Source organism: Cydia pomonella, chromosome 12, assembly GCF_033807575.1.
Source record: "Cydia pomonella isolate Wapato2018A chromosome 12, ilCydPomo1, whole genome shotgun sequence".
Taxonomy (NCBI): Eukaryota; Metazoa; Arthropoda; class Insecta; order Lepidoptera; family Tortricidae; genus Cydia; species Cydia pomonella.
In genome coordinates, this window is record NC_084714.1 from 21,698,268 (window position 1) to 21,703,988 (window position 5,721).

The window sequence follows — 5,721 nt, forward strand, 5'->3', positions numbered from 1 at the left end:
ACTTTTCGAGAATAGTCTTCTGTAGAGATTCATTTCATAACAATCAAAAACTTTGCAAGAAATTTCAATAAATCTATTTATTTAAGAGGTTAATGAGTATTGCAATAAATTCGATTCACAATCAAAAAGTTTTGAAATCTTAAAGTCTCGTAGAACTGCGTAGATTTTTTCTTATACAACTACTTGATCTAGTTCTTGTAATTGAGACTCGTTTAGAGACTCGTGTTCTTCCCGACTAGTGTTGGTTAAGACTCGAGTCCCTTGAGTCATCTACTTTAAGACTTGACTGTGTTACAGACTCTAGTAATTTGTAGAGATTTGAGTTTACAAAATAAAACACAATATACTAGGTATGGTTATAAGTCTAAATTATTTGTCACCAACAGTAACACTATTTCGCCTTGAGAAGGCTTAGCTTTGATGATAAAGCAATGGCCCGTTTTGAAGCTGTGAATATTTGAATTGAAAATAAATATTTGGGCACAATAAGTACGCAAATTGACCTAGACCCAAATAAAGGTAAGGTCTTTTAGAATATCTATTCTAGATACCTACCTACAAAGCTTGAGGGCAAGAACTAGACAATATACAAAAGAGGGGATGAAAGAGTAAGTCAGCTCAGGTTAGTTACTTTTTTTGTCAAATGTTTTCATTGGAAATATTATAGAGTATATAAATATGATATAATTGAATAAATTCGTTTTTAAGGTATTTAAGTACTGTATTGTTGGATATGTTTAAATTATGATTAAATCTTATCGGTAATATTACCTATGTTATGTATAATGTAAAGTCGTAGTCGAGTCCACCTTTGACACTTAACTGATTATTAGATATCCCTTTTGTAACAACATAAGATTCATCAAATGTTGTTGTTACGCGTTGACCTCTGACATTTGCACTATGACACAGTTTCGAATGTACATAATACCGACAATTAACCACCAATCATTTAATTGTCGAATGCGTCTAATGGTTCCTGTTTCATAATTAATAGTAGCTGTATCCGCTTGCAATAATGCCTTCTACTATCAACGTGATGAATTAATTTCATCAAATACCTCCCGCCCCGAATGATGGTCCCATGCCACGATAGTTCATTTTTATATGAAGAGCTGTCAATTCATTGTAGACATTTTTTGGAAGAGTACTACATTAATCTGAATATTGTAAAACCTAAATGATATACATATATATGTGTGTGTGTTGTATCAGAAGGATAAAAATTGTAAGAAATCATTTAATATTTCCTATTTACTGTAATTTAATTACACTGTTAACCGGATTACTTCGGCAACTTAACTGACAGCGGAAGGTTTGCAATATAAATATATTATATACATATATGTATATAAAGTAATGGATCAGTTTAAATGCTGTAAACCTGTCTGTTGTGTTGCACGATGAATCTATTTACCACTCAGTATCAACTCCTATGTTTCCACAATATAACTTGAAAAATGTTTCGGCACTGTTTGTCTTCTCCGTAGTCCATTTATTGTATCTTTTCATGTAATGACTGTTTGTTGCCATAATAAAATAAAATAAAATAAAATAAAATAATCTATGTAGAAATATTACATGTAAATAATAAAAATACGATATAAACATATTAATTCGATTAGTTTTTAAATTAACATTTTTAAAGAGATTTGAGGATCTGTCATTGACGTAGGGACCATCATTGGAAGCGAAAGGTATAGTCATCGAATGACTGAGGCAATCAGAATACATGTCGACTTAAAGGTAATGGCCCATTTCAAACTATGCTTATAAGTGATATTATCTATGAAAAGGGACCTTATTGTCGATGGCGCTTACGCCGCACTGCTTATGCAATATGGAAGCATCGATGAGATGGCGTTAGCGCCACCGACAATAAGGTCCCTTTTCAAAAGATGTTACAGCGATAATATTTAATCGATAACGTAACATAAGATCGTTGGCATTGAATATATTTCAATTTTATTTTTCATTTAAATTACTTATCTGATAAAGTTATTTATAACTTAGTATATTTTTTGTAAATATATATGTTTTTTTTTCCATTCGACTATGTATACTTTGACATCTCTTTTTTTGCGTGACATTGTTTCATTTATTGATTTCATATTTTTTTATTTCTTTTCTAATGTTAAGTTGACGATCTTTCAGTGAAAACCTTTAATTTATCCTTTTGTATAAAATACTCTATTTTTCTTTAATAAATAAATATAAAAAAATACGATACTGATCTGTCAGTGTCAAAAGTGATATTTCTTCAACCAAACCGCCTTTTCATACAAACGTAGTCCCCATTTTCCTCTCTGAATATTAACATTATTGAAAATATTTTTATACAATTTGATGTGTGTTAATTATAGCTATGCCCGACCGTTTGTTTTTTTCGACTGTTTCAATATTACTTATAAGAGTTAGGAGCATTTAAAAAAATGTATGAAACCTGTTTTTCGCTCCTAAGTTTTATAATAATTAAAAATACAGAAAATCTAACGGCATCATAGCTATGACTAAAATACATAAAATTCAGTAAAAATATTTTCCATAATGTCAATATCCAGGGAGGGAAATGAGGACTACGTTTGTATGGAGAATCAGTTGCCCTCTTTCCTCTTAATAGTAAAAAAAATAGGCTATAGTACAGTCAGCATCAAATACGCAAAGATAGTGACGTTCAAAGTGGCCAAATATCTCGGGACGAAATGGCCAAATATTTTGGGACAAAATGGCCAAATATCTCGAGACAATATGGCCAAATATTTCGGGACAAAATGGCCAAATATCTAGGGACAATATGGCCAAATATTTCGGGACAAAATGGCCAAATATCTAGGGACAAAATGGCCAAATATCTCGGGTCAATATGACCAAATATTTCGGGACAAAATGGCCAAATATCTAGGGACAAAATGGCCAAATATGGCCAAATGCTTATTTCTGTGGTAACAATGACGTGTTACGATATATTCGGACAATTTCGCGATCACTATAGGTATATTTTATGCCGACTATACCAATATTTTTTTATATCTAAATACAATTTTTTGGTTTGCCTCCTGATAAATTATAGAAACAAATCTAAAGACGAAATCACGCTGAAAATAAATTAATAAATCGTTTTGTAATCAGTCAAGTTATATCTTAATAAAATCTAGATCCTTTATCAAAATAACATGTTCTGAAATATCTGAATCCCACAAAACATCGCAAGTTCTTCGACACGAGTCATACTATAAAAAGCAGATTAAAGTTCAGTAATACCTTCCAGTAAATTGGATACGTAATACGAGTCCGTTTGACATGTCACTTTCAATCTGAGGATCCCGGAGACAAGCCGGTAATAAAATAAAGGACTTGTTTTGTTGGACTTGGCTGGGAATGTGCTTGACATTTGCGGGTCAGTAAACTGTTTTTGACGAATTTCTTTGGGGAATAGTGCATGGATATTTGAAGCTTTGTGATTTACTGTGGAACTTGCGGAAAGAATATTAAGCATTTTGAAAGAGATTCGTTTTGATTGTTTCAACACCTTAATATTGAAGTTGTAGCTTTAATATTTAGTATTTTTTATATAAATGAACAGTTAAATAATGAAACAAAAATTTACTTATCGTTAACCATCCAACTATTGCTTCCAATTATTGAAGTAAAACTTCTTATGCGACTTCCAACAAGGTTGCGTTAAACGTTTAACGCTATAATCGGTAACATAAAGTAGTAAGAGTTTGTGATGAGTAAATTCGTCGATTAGCTCAGCTGGTTCCATAGTGTAATGGTTAGCACTCTGGACTCTGAATCCAGCGATCCGAGTTCAAATCTCGATGGAACCCGACTTTTTGCATTTTTTCTTTTTATATTTACTATTATTTATCTCCGCATTACGAAGTTTCACTTCTTCCGCGCGGAGGGACTCCACAAGTAACTAGCCATTTAGCTAACGGCCCGATTCGAAGAATGATTAAGACACGTTTAAGATCGTGGAAAGATCTTTAAAAGATCGATAACTAAACGACATGTCAAAATTGACGTTTATTTCGATTCTGCTGTGATCCCAATAAAATCTTACTACGATATTTCTAACGTTAAAGTGACATTGGTTGCCCGAATCGAGCTACTTCTGTCAATTATACGACAGTAAACGATATCTAAATAAGAACTTATCTAAACCAGAACTTATCGTTATTTTATTGCATTAAGTCTGCATTTGCATTGCGTAAGTCTACCCATCTATGTTTTAAGGCAGTCCCTCTGCCAACAAACTGTCCTGTAGTTTGGCAGAAGAGTTGTTTGTAAAATGGGGTTTATTTATCCTGAATATATGATTTTTTTAAATAATGATTGAGCCTATATACGTCCCACCGCTGGGCCTATGACTCTTCTCATACACGAATGGGTGAGACATAAATTCACGGACTATAGTTGGATGTACTTATAGTACTTATAGTTCATAAACTAAAAAACTTACTCAGATCATAAAGTAAAGACTGGCCGATGTTAAAGGTGAAGTTTGCAAAGTTGTCTTTAGGGACACCTGCGCTCTATTATACTTAGGCTTTGTTAGTTTTAGCAAGATCAAGACCACTTAAATAGTTTTGATGGTTATGTAGGTTACCTATGACGTAGTAGAGCCGGACCAAGCTAAAGCCACCTAAAGTTACATTTCTCTATGCTCTGAGGGCCTACCGCGAACCACGTTCGACGTGTTGCCTCCCTGTCACACTTACTTACGTATTTACAAGTGCGACGGAGAGGTAACATGTCGAACGCGGTTCGCAGTAGGCCACCTGGCCGACCAATTTAATTTAAACGTGTAAGTGTGCAAACGACGTGCGAAGCGGAGGCAGTGTGCCATGCGCCTATAACATCATCTTTTTTTGTTATGTATATATTTTTAGGACTTGAAGGAGGCATTAAGCTTGAATCGTGTATTTTTTTTAAATCTTGACCGTTAAAGGGTTAATATGATTGTATTAAAACCTGCAAAGTATTCATAGTTTTAAGACAAAGCTTAAACAGTACTTGCTCAATCACCAGCTTAACCAGGAAACCTGCAGATTGGAAACAAGTTGCCTGTAGTCAAGACTATTATTACTTACCACAATGTTTTTGCTCCTTCCGCAATGGAATCGACACCATTCCCCACACACCATCCTTATAATAGTTATTTTATTTAAGCTGATTATGCTACTATTAGTTTTTCTTTTGTTTACGTATTTTAGTCAAATTTGTTTTATGGTTTACATGATCGAAAACGGATTGAGATTATGAGTTTCATCTTATTATTATGTTTGTCAAATCTGTCACTGGATTTAATTCGTGTAACTACCGCTGACCTGGCCTAGTTACGCACGCTTAATGCCGCACCACGATACGATCCGACCGGACCGGTACAGACTGATACGTTTGTTTCGTCCGTGCAATTTTATTTAAACTTAGTGTTAAAAGTATGTTCGTCATGTTTATTTTATGTTTCTTTCCTTTTTTCTGTTACCTTCCGTGATTATTTCGCACTCGATGGTCTCATCGGAAGATCAGCGCTGGAAGTCGCCAGCAACATGCTGAGATGAGGCCATTTCGTGACACTTTACTCTCACTATGTTCTCTTTTATGTCTGTCTATTACTCTTTGTGTGTTTATGAATAAAACAAATTCTATTCTATTCTATTAAGTTACAATCCAATAAAACATTAAACCCTCCTCCTCCTCCCCATCCATCTACTT

At 33.8% G+C, this 5,721-nt stretch overlaps 1 non-coding gene across 1 annotated transcript; it reads left to right on the forward strand.

The window, feature by feature from the left end:
• Nucleotides 1–3,758: 3,758 nt before the first annotated feature.
• On the forward strand, nucleotides 3,759–3,830 carry Trnaq-cug (transfer RNA glutamine (anticodon CUG)). The gene has a single exon. It is a non-coding gene; the product is annotated as a tRNA-Gln (tRNA).
• The last annotated feature ends 1,891 nt before the right edge of the window (nucleotides 3,831–5,721 follow it).